At 45.0% G+C, this 14645-nt stretch overlaps 1 protein-coding gene across 2 annotated transcripts in view; it reads right to left on the minus strand.

Moving 5' to 3' along the window:
• Positions 1-14645, minus strand: part of GRIN2C (glutamate ionotropic receptor NMDA type subunit 2C) — a 90638-nt gene that overhangs the window by 59482 nt on the left and 16511 nt on the right. The window lies entirely within an intron of this gene.

A 14645-nucleotide genomic window follows, 5' to 3' on the forward strand; every position in this document is an offset into this window, starting at 1 on the left:
AAGCAGTCACTACGCTATTCCCCCCCCCCCCTTAATATAGGCACATTTGACGCCATGCTTTCTTCCCTCCGAATCCAACCACACCTGCTTTACCCATCCCTCTGTCAGATCAGCTCTCCAGCTAACCTCCACCCCATCTGTTTATCACCCTGCCCCCAGCTTTCACTCTCCCTCCTTCCCCACTTCCCACCCCCCAGCCTTGCAGTCAATCCCTTCTCACAATCCTTTGCCCTTCCTGAACCTATAGCCACCTTTTCTCTTGCCACTAAGCTCCCCTCCAATCACAACCCTGTTCTTCCCAAACATCCGCACTTGGATAAGTTTCCTTCCATCATCCTGAACACCCTTTCATCGGGGGGGGGGGTGAGGAACCTGTGGCCCTCCAGAAGCTAACAAGACTACAAATCCCATCACCCCTGGCCACGCTGTCTGGGGCTGATGGGAGATGGACTCCTGCAGCCTCTGCCAAGCCACAAGTTTCCCCATCCCTGATTTAATCCCAGCCACTTCTACGCTTTCCTCAACCCAAATTTCCCTCTGCTGCCACCCAGTGGCCTTTTCCCAATGCTTCCTCATTCTAGCTTTTTCCTAACGGGTCTCTTTGATTTCTTAGCGTCATTCAATCACTGCTCATGTATTATATATTTCCTTTTTAAAACATTCACTGCAGTGATCTCCATTTTTATTCTTCTTCTTTGGTATATTTTATAGGGCACATAGGCTTGGTAGGCAAAACATCCCAGGTTCAGTCCCTGAAATCTCCAGGTGAATCTGCCTGAAACCCAGCTAGACAGCTGCTGCCAGCCAGTGCAATCAGTACTGACCAATGGTCTGGGCAGCTCCCTATGTTCCTATTTTGGTTAGAATAATGACTTTTCTAACAAACAGGCTAGACAGAGGCAGAAAGAAGAAGAAGCAAAAAAACTCCAATGCAAAAGGCTCGAGGCTAAATTGCTTGGCGCTTTGTATAGCTGACAATCAAATATTTAAGAGGGAAGACTCTCCCATTCCATCAGTCATCTGCACTGTAAATCATCACTGTAAATTCAACACTCATTGGCATCCCTGCCAGCAACCGCCAGTCACACAATGTTCTGGATCTCTCTCCCCCTTCCGCTGCATGAATTGGAAGATCAGCACATCTTACCCTGGATACTCTCAAAGCAAAGGCAGCTCATTCTGTAGCATCATAAGGTAGATCTTTGTTAGCAGAAGTGGAAGAAAACTGCCCTTCTTCAAGCCAAGTCTAGGCTTCATCGAGGGCAATTTAATTGGGTTATGCTTGGCAAATCTGCTTTGGGTAAGGAGCTGCTCTGCTTCGGACCATTTCGGATGAGACCTGCTTTGCTTCAGATCCACAGTGAAAGGTGGCTTTGGTTTTCCAAAGCTTCATGTGTCTCTTCATTGACTATAATGAAGAAATCAAGAAATGTAAAAAATAAATAAATAAAATTGGGTTTTTTTAAAACCCTTTTGCCAGAATTGGATGAAACTTACAGGTAGTGTAGCTGCTTCTGAATGGGTGAAAACCAGCCAAATTTCAGATTAATGTTCTCCAAAGATTCACAGACCTCCCTGACTTCAGCCAAATGCAACTAGGATCAGAATGGGATGGAAAGTGGAGGGGGAAAGGAAGTGACTTGCCTAATTGCTAGCACTCAGGCATAAACAAACAACTGCAAGTGTCAAGAGGAATTAGGATGCAAGAATAGGATTGATTTCAAGAAAGCTTTGGTCTGGACTAGAATAAGATCACACACTACCAGCAACAATTCCAACTGTTTCAACTTTGCGGCTCCTAGAAGAGTAATCACCCCCTCCAGTTGCAACTGGAGAACCCTGGTAAAGTCAAGCCCTAGTTGGAAGCTATAGCTGTCAGACATTTGGGTTCCAAAGAACGTTCGCAAACCAAAACACTCACTTCCGGGATTGTGGCGTTTGGCAGCCAAAACATTCAAGTCAGAAGGTGTTCGAGATCATAGGTACGACTGTATATAAAAACAAAATAAAACATTAAATATTCAAAAACTTCCCTATAGATGTCTTCTAAAGGTTTTATAGCTACTTGCCTCCTTGGCCTGGTGGTCGCATAACTCCATACCCTCTGACATTTCGCTGATGAAAACAGGGATGTGTTAAGGAAAAGCGTGACATTCCGGGATCAAATCAGAAACTGGGGCGGCTTCTGTAAATCTGGGACTGTCCCTGGAAAATAGGGACACTTGGCACGCTCAACAAACTACAATTCCCAGGATTCTTTGGGGCTGTCAGATGTGTGCTAAATGGTGCTTTATATAGTGTGGAAGTGAAGCGTGGCTACCTCAATCTCCCCCAGGACCCCAAGATTTAATGGAGGATCCCTCCATGATCTCCCCTCCCTTTGCAGTACAGTGGTACCTCGGGTTAAGTACTTAATTCGTTCTAGAGGTCTGTTCTTAACCTGAAACTGTTCTTAACCTGAGGTACCACTTTAGCTAATGGGGCCTCCTGCTGCCGCCGCACGATTTCTGTTCTCATCCTGAGGTAAAGTTCTTAACTCGAGGTAATATTTCTGGGTTAGCGGAGTCTGTAACCTGAAGCGTATGTAACCTGAGGTACCACTGTAAAGTGTAATTCAGTGAAATTCTGTGGCACACCATACTTCCCAGGTGAAAGAAAATTACAGGTGCAGAAATGAAAAATGTTGAGATGGATGTTAGTGCTAATAAAAACAAAAAAAATTCCTTTCAGTAGCACCTTAAAGACCAACTAAGTTAGTTCTTGGTATGAGCTTTCGTGTGCATGCAGAAGTGTGCATGCACACGAAAGCTCATACCAAGAACTAACTTAGTTGGTCTTTAAGGTGCTACTGGAAGGAATTTTTTCTGTTTTGACTATGGCAGACCAACACGGCTACCTATCTGTAACTGGTGCTAATAAATAACGACTGGGAACAATATGGAGAAGTTAGGCAAAAGGCTTCTCTCGGCTGGGGCAGCTCTCCCTCAAAGCGGAAGAGAGGAAAGGAAAGGGCCACCTGAAACACTTTGCTACCTGAGGTAATGAACAAATGGCACCCCCCTCCCCTCTTCACATACAGAAGTCATCCAGACTGGCAGTAGACCCTGACTTCACCACTAGTGATGATATTATGTCTTCCACAGTACCTGAGGCATAGGGCCAGATTAAGGCCTTCAGAGGCCCTAAGCCAGCCTTTCTCAACCTGTGGGTCCCCAGATGTTGTTGAACTACAACTCCCACCACCCTTAGCTAGCAAGGCCAGAGCTCAGGGATGATGGGAGTTGTAGTCCAACAACATCTGGGGACCCACAGGTTGAGAAACCTAAGCCCTGAAAAGAGTATGGTGCCTCCCATGTAATTCAAAATAAAAACAGTACTAAAACATAAAATAAAATTTTCTTCTTTGAAATGACACTAAACTTACACTGCTGAGGCAGCAAGCTAGTTTGGGGGCAGGGGGAAGACAGGCCATGTAGCGTAAATATCAAGTGATGCAACTTTTTTTACCTCATATTATCCAATTTTCTTAAAATTTTGTACACTTGTTGAATGAGCATAACTAAAACTAACATTTTAATCTTTTCCCCATCCCGATTGTGAGGGATGAGGGCTTGAATTTTCAAAAAAATATATATGACCATTTTAGCCTTGCCTGGCTACACAAAAACATTAAAAGCTCAGCCCAAAATGGAGATGTGTCAAAACTAAAAACACCAATCTCTTCAAAATTTCATGGGCCTTAATATGATATGTCACATGATGGACTTACTGTAACTTTTAAGTTACAAAATTTAACATTTTAAAAAGTGATTAATAAAATGAATATGATTCGGCAAGGCAAAAGAGGTAAAAACGCTGGATCACTTGATATGGAAAGACCCATCTCTGAAGAGAAAAAAACAGGAGGCCTGGAAGGAGCAGCCATGGGGATGTCATAGCTCCCATCCCTCTGCACCTGCTGTCTGAAGCAGTTGCCTCACTTTACCTAACGGTAGGGCTGGGTTGGCAAATACCAGTCACATACCAGTAAATTCAGATTGCACAATTACAGTTGATTGGGAGGTCTTTCCCATCTATTTCCCCCCATCTACTTTTCCGATAAGGAAAGCGAGGGGGAAATGCCCCGAAAAGTGGGGGATCCACACTTCTTTTGATGCAATTCTACCTAAACATTACTCAAACAAATCAGAACAAAGGCTCATTATATAATGGCTGCCACTGTCTCATCACTCTAAAAACAAATCAGGATGAATGCTTGATAGACAGGTCACCTGGAAGTGCCCAGAGAGAAAATAGTGCCCCACTAGAGTTCTAAAACTGGGTTATAAAGTGCCCCTGCAAATTAAACATTCTCTATGTTTCCCCCCCTCCAGCCACAAAGGAAATCTGCTCCACGACTCCCCAATTCTTTTGCCTCTGTTTCCTGAGCAGTTAATAAAAACCTTCTTCTCCTTTCCTTCCACATTGCCCTTGGTTCCACAGCAGTTCAGTCTCCGAGTGTCCTTGAGCAATTTTTTATTCTTTTAAATGATGTTGGGGAGCAATATTGTCACTCCCCCTGCTGCCCATCCTCCTGGTCTTATGACTCCTGCTGTCCCTGTGGCTGTGAGCTGCCGCAACGCAGCCTGTCTTCACCATTTCATTTCTTCTTCTTCTTTTAAAAAAAATATTTCACAGCCTGATAGGCACCTTCAGTTCCATCAACTCAAAGATTAAGTACCAGCGGTAATAATAAAAAATTTAAAACACTTCAAGGGAAAGAAATTAGCTCTAACTACTTCTTTGGATGAGGCAGCAGTTAAAACAGCAGGTCTTGGGAAGGAATGCTACAGGGCAAAAGACACACAGGTTTGGGAGCAGTCCCTAAAGCTAGCCTTGTCCCCTGCCCCAATCCTGAGCATGATCACACTCAGATTCCATTGACTTCACTTAGAGCCGGGCTACTCATTTGGATGGCTGCGTGAAACACCTGCCCTTTTGCTAGTGTTCCCCCCTGCAAATGCGTAAAGCACGGAAATAAAAGATGCATGCATATGCATCTTTTAAAAGCACCTTTACGAGTGTCTGGGAAACTTGATTAGCATACCGATGCTTCAAACAGGCATGCATATCCATTTCACACCGCCACACGTTCACGCCATAAAACATCAACGTTTCTTGCAATAATTGCAAGCCATAGGGCTGCCCATTGGTCAGCATAGGATAGTGAGGGACTCATAGCCCTCCAGCTATGACTGGACTCCCATCGCCCCTGGCAGTTGTGTCATGCTGCCTGGGGCCAATGTGAGTTGGAGGCCAACAACATCTGCAGAGCTACAGGTTCCCCAGCTCTACTGCCAGCAAATGGGGACAAGGTCCCTGTTGCATCCAGCAGCTTGAAGAGCCCTCTCTGCTCAACTTTCTCAGCTGGCTCAAAAAGGTCCCTTCAGTTCCCTTTTCCAAAATGGCTTTGAGAGGCATAGAAATGGCCGAACCGAATCAAACCACTCTAGCTTGGTGTCCCAGCTCCAATTCAACTGCTTCAACAGACTGCAGAAAGCCAAGACGAGCAGTTATGAAATCTAGCTGTGAGCCTTGCACATTTCCGAAACTGTGTGAGTTACTAAACCATTTAATAAGACTGATCTTTGTGCAGCAGAAGGTTGGGAAGTTTTTTATGTGTGACATTTTGATGTATTTTTAATCCTTGTTGGAAGCCGCCCAGAGTGGCTGGGGAAACCCAGCCAGATGGGCGGGCTACAAATAATAAATTATTATTATATTATTATTATTATTGGGAACCAAGAGTGGGTTGCAGCCTGAACTAAGGTGAAGTCCCAACAGTGGCACTAACACCATACACATTTTTGGTAAAATAAATTAATAAGCAAGCAAGCCAGCAGGTTCCCAAATGCATGGTTAATATAAAGGTGGGTCCCAGGTCTGAAAAGGTTGAACTCTTCTGCCTCATCCAATTACTACCTTGTCTATTTGCCAAAGTGGCCTCTTTGCAAACACATTTGAGAGGACCTGCTTCTAAGCACATATGCTACCCAAGCCACAAGGACTGAGAGGAATTCTGCTGGCTTCCATCCCACTGAGGGAGTTTACCAGAATGTGCTACATTACCTGGGGGGTTTTTGGGTCCTTTGGATGAAATCCTATGTGTAGCTCAGACAGGTGTTCTCAACATACAGCCCACAGAATGGGGAAGCTTGAAAAACTTCTTTTTAACCTCCCTGCTCTTCACACAAGATCCAACAGGTGAGGCGTCAACTCCCTCATATTGGCTGTTCTCAGCTTCTGCCATTGTGATTTAACTCAGCTGTGAGAAAAACTGGGTGGTTTTCAACTAGGTTTTACTCCTAATGGACCTAATGGACTCCTAATAAACATGACAAAGTAGTCATGTTTATTAATTTTAATGGGTCTGTTCTAAATATTAAAAAAAGTTAGCTGAATACCGCCCTCACACACATTACAACCATTTCATTCCTGGCTATTTAGGTTTCATTCATTATATTTACACATATCTATAATGGCCCATCTTTCTAAACATTTTATAAATTCAAAGCAAATCACAAAAATTATTAAGAATGTAGTACATCATACCATTTTAAAACTCTAATAAGATTGATTAGATTTTTACTTTGAATGGAGTTTGTATCCAGCCATTAAACATTGTTCTTCCATTCATCTTTATAAGTTTTGGGAGGCTACCAAACCATATTCCTCATCCTAATTTCCCACAACCACTCAAAGCCATCCAAGTTGATTAGGGTTGCCATCTCCCCCCCCCCCACACACACACACCTTGGAAGCTTTCTGTATCTTCAAAAGTGACATAGCAGGAAGAAAATCAGCAGGTGAACCTTTCCCCCATCAAGATACAGGAAACCTCTCAGGAAAATATTGCCAACACACATACATAAACACACACTACATTGCAGTGTGTGCTGTAGACATATGTAATACACACGTAACCATCCCTGAAATGCAGAATTTTATTTATTTTATTGGCTCTGGTTCCTGTGTCTTTTACAACAGACTTGCATGCAGAAATTTAAGCAAGCAAAACCTGTCCCAAACAATTCCTCTCTGTGCCAGGAAAACCTCATGGGCTGAATTTCTGCATGCAAGGTTACAGTTTAAAGGCACAACTGCAGGAGGAGGAGGAAGAGGGCCAGTGAGCAAGTTGGCAGGCCCAACATTCACTGAGCAAAATTCCATTCCACCCCAATGCTAACACCATCTTGATGCCCCAAACGCAAATGTTAGCATTTGGAAAAGGAAATGCAAAAATTTAACGGCAAAAACTTGGCCAGTGATAATTAAAGTATTAACAGGGTTGGAAGAGGGCGGGAATCAGTTTTGCCCTGGGCTCCTGCTCTCTTGCCGTCACTAATCCTGGTTTCCTCTCCATCTCTCTTCCTCTCTCTTTTTGCTGCAAGATGTCAGCTGCCAGCAGGAGTCTTGGAAGCACCAACTGTAATTAAAAACTGGATTTCCAAATACGGCGCTGCTTTGTGGGGAGAACATCCCTTGCTGGGCGGACCTTTGCCTGCTGGGCTCCATTTAGACAGATGCAAGCACTTAGCTGAAAAAGCAACTGGAGGAAACAGGGCATTGGCAGGGGCCAGGATAGTTGCACTCCTGGCGCCTCCCAACACAATCCTCAGGACTTGCCCACCACGCCCAATTTCTTTTCAGAAGATGGATACTAGAAGGTCATGCACACACTCTCAGAAGATCCTTCTCTGGAACTAGGTTGGGCTCAAACCATATTCTAGCAGGGGTGCTTTTGAATCTGGCAGCCATTCCCTGCATTAGTGAAGCCAAACATATTATGTCATCTGCGTTGCACTCTTCATGTACTGTGCACTATCCCCTTAACTTTTGCACTGTTTTCTTAAGTGCCACCCAGACCCCAGACTTCATCTGGCTTAAGTGAAACACTGCTGCAGGCCTGCATTAAGACCCCTGCCAGGGGAACTGCGTAAACTAATTGATGGATCAATCCATCAACCTCTGATGGATGATTTAGTAGGAATGGGTCCAGCATCACTTTCGCTGTGCATGTGTGCCAGTATCCACACTCAGCAGAGTTACATCTCAACGCAGCTCCTTCCTTGGGGTTGAAGATACACACAGTAGACAATAAACACTCATGGATGCCATAAAGATTCAGTCAAGTGTAGAAGTTTACTTGACAGGTATAAAAGCGTATTAGTAGCAAATATATGCAATCTTTCACCACTACCATGGTAAAGGCATACTTAAGAGTCCAACAAGAGTCCAAGTCTCTCTCTCTCTGCTTCTCTCCCCACAAGTGACTTACAAGCAAGAGACTTACAAGCAGCTACAAATTACAGTGGTACCTCAGGTTAAGTAGTTAATTCATTCCGGAGGTCCGTTCTTAACCTGAAACTGTTCTTAACCTGAAGCATCACTTTAGCTAATGGGGCCTCCTGCTGCCGCCGCGCCGCTGGAACACGATTTCTGTTCTCATCCTGAAGCAAAGTTCTTAACCCAAGGTACTATTTCTGGGTTAGCGGAGTCTGTAACCTGAAGCATATGTAAACCGAGGTACATAGAACCGTTGTTATCAGTACTTCCTGTCACACTGCGCATGTCCAAAGAACAGTTCCCACAGAAAATGTCCTTGCATAGGAAAAAACAATCTCAGCCTTCTGATGATTCCTGAAACAACTTCTCCGTTTCTGGAACAATTGATTCTCACACACACAGAGAGAGAATGTCCAACGCTAATAAAACAGAATTTGCCAACATTGATGTGGAGTCAATATTCCATAGTCAAGTTACAACAGCTAACACTGACATCAAAGGACTTATTGTGACTGTGTTGTACACTTTAGGGCAGGGGAGCCCAAACTTTTTTCAAAGAGGGCCAGATTTGAGGATGCATGAGGACTGACTGAAATTGTTGAACTTTTTTAAGGAAGTTTTTAAGCTTCTTAAAGGATTTTACTGCTACAGGAGCTAGATTAAATCAACCAGCAAGCCAGATTAGGCCCCCCAAACAGACTTTGGACATGCCTGCTTTAGGGGCATCCAAACCATAGCACTTTTAATTCTTCTATTATTTAAGTACAGAGCTGTGGCACATGGAGTAACTCAATCAAAGTGCAGAATAAACCATCGGTGATTCATCCTATGAATGAAATCTGTCTTGCACAGAGTCAAACCACTCAGTATTGCAGAGGTAGCTAACCTGTGGGCTCTCCAGGTATGGCAGGACTAAGCATCTCCCATCAGCCCAGCTGGCATAGCCAATAGTCAGGGATTCCAGCAAAATCGGGAGGGTCAGATGCTCACCAGCTCTGCGATATTGTCTACTCTGCAAGGTCTCAGGCAAAGGTCTTTCTCAACGTTGCAATCTGAGATCTTTGGGGATGCCAGGAATGATGGGAAACCCAGATAATTCTGTGTTCTTTCACCAAATTGCAGCACCTCCAAGTATTCATGTTAAAATTCCTATTTTCAATTATAATTGAAGGAGGAGAAATTGCTTTGCGACAATTAAAAGAAAAAAATCTGGATAAACGCTTTCCACAGTACATTTGCTTCATATTGCGGGGCAGATCTCCTAAAATGTGAGCAACTGCTAAAAATGATGAATGGGGTGATATAACCCAACTTCACATCTGTAATGGTGTGCATAAAAAGTGCTCTCTGCCCCACCCCAAGTGTTCTTTCGACTATTAATACCAACTGTAATGATTGTGCTGGAGATAATTACCTCTGATGCTGTTCCAGCAGAGGTGATTAAGAGAGTCTGCTTATGGCATTTCCTTCCAGTACGAAGGAACTCACAGCACATTCCCTATGCATGTCCGAAGTATACCTCATTGAGTTCCATGGGACTTGCTCTTAGTTAAGTTTGTATAGCCTTCAAGCCTGTCGATTCTGTCCCTTTCTGTATGGATGGGGCTGCTATATAAGCACTGTAGAAAATGTTCACTATTCATATATTTGGGGTGGGGGCAGAGAACGGGATAATCTCAGGTCTGCTGAACTGGGCTGCTTCTTAGAGGAAGAGCAGGATGCAACATGGTAGAAAGGTAGAAGCCCTTTTCAAATAACAACCGAGGAAGAAGGAACGTGCGGAAGTAGGAGAGTAAGATTCATGTCCATGGTAGGGTTGCCATATGTCCTCTTTTCCCAGGACATGTCCTCTTTTTCATGGGTAGAGTCATCATAGCAATCCATAGTTAAGTCAGCAAATGTCTCCTCTTTTTTGCTCTTCAAAATATGGCAACGCTAGATGGGGTCCCATCCCTGACCTCCATGCGTTAATTCAAACCTGTACACTAAACAAAAGTATCTGGTTCTGTGCACAATGCATGCACAGTAAATCCTTTTCTTTTACATGCACAGTAAGTTCTATGCACAGAGCATGAATTAATGCATTTAAGTTGGGTGTGTGTGGTGAGTGAATGAGTGCAATATCAGATTTCCCTCCTGCACGCTTTCTCTGTTGTTTTCTAGAGAGGAATACATCACACACACACAAAATACTATGTCACCCACTCTACTAGAAAATTCTTCTGGACAAGTCCCATAGAAATGACTTTCGATGAGGTTTGCACAGCACCACCTTATGGTCCTGGATGGGCCCAATCTGTCTATCTCCCCACACGGCCACCATTAGCAATTCCCAAAATCATCTGCCTGAGGCAGTCGCCTCGCCTGGCCTCATGGCAGGGCCTCCTTTGGAAAGTAACGAGAGCCAATAAATCCATCACAATGCGACTGGCGTTATAACTCTTCTCAAAACATGTTCATCCATATGCAGCCTGGAGAGCAGGGATTAATGATGACAATCACATGGCTGCCTATCTCCACGGAAAGGTATCATCCTCAGCGTATCCCAGGGGGCACAAATCTGGAAAGCACTCTGTGCTGTGGCAAATTATAGCAATGCAGCCATCCTGTGACACTTTGAAGAGAGGAGTTCTGAAGAGCAGACTAAACAACCGGGGGAGGGAGGAATAACACCAATGCAAGTGGGTCAATCCTAACGGGGGGGGGGGGAGAGGCACTAGAGACTCCCTGAAGTTCTCTAGGGAATTGCTATCTGATCCCCTGCCCCATACACACACCGTAGAAAACATTCAGATGTGTCAATTAAAGGGTTGGCTGTATTAGGCTTTGGCCTAAGATTTGTAGAGTGCTTTGGATACTCAAGATTTGCACCTCTGCTGAAATGTGAGGATCATTTTCCATCCTTATCTCTAGCTTAAATGTGGCATGTTTAAACACTGGTTTAGAGCAGTGTGCAATGAACACAATGAGAGGAAGGAGGATTGCAAACACAAACACACAATCCCAGCCGCATGCATTCATCAGCTCTGTATGCACAGAGTCTACATCTCTGCAAGTTATATACACAAGGAGGTGCAATCAGGGTGATTGGTTTGTGCTTAAGTCTCCAAGTCATGCAATCCTGCATGCATACAGGCTCCATGCACATATACTGGATGAATGTGCGAAAGTTGGGAAGGAGGAAATGGAGGGAGCGCAAACCTGTCCGTCCGCCCCCCTGGTGCATTCTGTTCATCATATGTGTGTTCAAAACATGACAGCAGGGCCATCTTACCCATAGGCACTAGGGGTGTGGGGCACCCGGGCACCGGGCTCTCAGGGGTGCCAGGCCAAGTCCAGGGCCCAAGAGTCCGAGGAAGAGCCCGCCCATCGGTCAGAGCACCACAGCAGGCTCTTCTGCTGCGGGAGGCTCTGCGCCGTGAGTTCGGGGGGTGACCGAGCCAGCAAGACGCCGAGGCAGGCGGACGGCTCCACCCTCCTGCGTGCCTGGGACTGGGCAACCGGGGAGGTGCATGCCAGGCGGATCTTTGCACCCCTGGCTCATTAGGGATGATGGGAGTTTTAGCCCAGCCTCTGGAGGGCAACAGGTTGGCTATCCTTGCAGTAGACTTTGCATCTAATATAATCAGTGCTTTTTTTCTCTAGAAAAATAGGTGCCGATACTCGCCATGAAGTTGTTACAGTAAGCGCCACACTTTTTAACAATGAAAAAGAGGTGCCATTACTGTGTACCCTTGAGTGTACCCCCTGAAAAAGAGCACTGAATATAATGCATGTAAAACATGCATTCCAAGCAAATACAGTGGTACCTCGGGTTACAGGCGCTTCAGGTTACAGACTCCGCTAACCCAGAAATAGTACCTCGGGTTAAGAACTTTGCTTCAGGATGAAAACAGAAATCGCACAGTGGCGGCGCAGTGGCAGCGGGAGGCCCCATTAGCTCAAGTGGTACCTCAGGTTAAGAACAGTTTCAGGTTAAGAACAGACCTCCAGAACGAATTAAGTTCTTAACCTGAGATACCACTGTATCAATTTCCCCTGGCACAGAGACAAAATGAAGGGGGAAATGTTTCAGCGCCTTGATTTCTGCATGTCAGGTGGAGGGGTGCTGCTTCAGACTCTTTTAAATGCATGCGCTGAGGGGGGGGGGGACAGGTAGATTTTTAGGTTGGTAGCGCAAACTGCAGAGCAAGGTTTGAAGATCTGCTCTTGGAGCCTATATCTGGAATTTGTCAAAGAGCATTTGTTTTTGTTACTTGTATACTTCATAACAATGAAAAAGGGTGTTGAGAACCATTACGGGCCGCTAAGAGATTTCTACTTCAAACCTGGAAGGCTAAATGTCTGCTATCAGAAGACCTCAATGCCCTTGCTCCATTTCAAACCACTTTTTATAAAGGCTAACTTCACTTGGATACCTATCTGGACATTTGGATGACATAGATCGAGCTTTATGTGTAAAGGAAGACGGATGAACTGATGGTTATTGCATTGCGAATGTGAGCTGGTGGGCTTTTCTTTCTTTTCCGCGCTTCCTCCTTTCCTTTCACTCCTTTTTGGCTTTAATAAAATTGCGATGAAAATCAATTAGAATACTTCATGACAAGAGACATGGATATTCCTGAGGAATTATCACATGCAGCCTGAAGACCAGAACTGCCTGCTCCCAACCTCCTTCTCCCTAAATGGTGTCCTCAGTCGGGCTGCTGTTAAATGGCCAAGGTAAAGCAAAGAGATGGACAACCCTGATGTAAAGCCAACTTTGCCTCTTTTGTTCCCTCCCCTCATTCACCTCATTTTGATTTTTTAGGAACCAGCCGGCCAAATAGAAAATAAGAGCACCTTGAAGCATTGCAGGTAGGTCTCCCCTGCCTTCATACCTGACACCAAGGAAGGGCCATAACTCGGTGGTAGACCACATATGTTGGATGCAGAAGGCACCCAGTTCAGTCACTGGTATCTCTAGTTAGGGAGATTAGGTGAGATAGCAGGTAGGCCCCATTGTCTGAGTTCCTAAGAGAGGTCCCGTAGCTCAGATGAGACAATATTGGGCTAGATGGCCAAAGAGTCTTAAACATGATATAAGGCTGCTTCCTAAAAGGAAAACAATATGGGTGGCCTAGCATTGAGGATAGGCTTTTAAAGAGAAGATATTTTAAGGTGGGAGATTAGGCAGAAGACAACGAGGATCCCAGGTGAGAGCTGGGAGGGTCCACCCTCATGACCTAGAATAAAAGTTAAAATGTATTGTTGACAGAGGGCTCTGTATTCTTTTTAACATTCCCCCCCTCCTTTCTATTCTTTTCTCTTTACTTCTGCTCTTTCATTCCCCACCCCCTCTTTAGATTAGTTTGAAGGTTCCTGTATTTTACGCAGAAAACTTTTAATGAAAATTTGATAATAAAAGGTTCAGTACTCAAGTATGCATCTGAGCTTTGCACAGGAAAAAAAAGAAAGAAAAAAAGAGGATAGGCTTTTAAGGCCTAAGTGGGGAACCCAAAGGAGAAAACAGCCAGGACAATTCAGTAGTACATCAAGGTCCTTATTAATTCACTAGGAACAGGAATTAGAATTGCAGTAAACTGTAGCCTGTTTGATGTGCCACCCTCCTTCACACCCTTTCAGATGCAGAGTGAGGCCACTGAGGGCTTTGGTGGCAATAGCAGCTGCCTCCTCCCCAGCTATTCCTTCTGAACCACCAGACATTCCCCTCTGTTGCAGGACTGAGCCATGTAAGGTGGCTGCCCTGTTCACCATAAGTTAACTTGCTGCCCTCAGGTGTGGCAAAGGATGCTGTCTCAACACGGACATTGAATTAAGAGTGAACTGTCCATCTGGTTGGCCTTTGTACAACGAATGGCGGAGGGGGAGCGCCATCTTGTCCTTTGCGCCTCAGGCGGCAAAATGTTTTGGGCCAGCCCTGACAGCCTGGGCTTGCGCACCAAACAGCCACAGGCGGTTCCTACCCTTGGCGAGGGTTGCAGGGCTTCCAGCCGCAGCTACCCTTGTGTACATAACCCCTTGTTTTTAGAAGCATTGAGAGTCCCATGGACTGCAAGAAGATCAAACCTATCCGTTCTTAAGGAAATCAGCCCTGAGTTCTCACTGGGAGGACAGATCGTGACACTGAGGCTCCAATACTTTGGCCACCACGTGAGAAGAGGAGACTCCCTGGAAAAGACCCTGATGTTGGTAAAGATGGAGGGCACAAGGAGAAGGGGACGACAGAGGACAAGATGGTTGGACAGTGTTCTCGAAGCTACGAACATGAGTTTGACCAGACTGCGGGAGGCAGTGGAAGTGCTCTGGTCCAGGGGGTC

Source organism: Podarcis muralis, chromosome 2 (genome assembly GCF_964188315.1).
Source record: "Podarcis muralis chromosome 2, rPodMur119.hap1.1, whole genome shotgun sequence".
NCBI lineage: Eukaryota > Metazoa > Chordata > Lepidosauria > Squamata > Lacertidae > Podarcis > Podarcis muralis.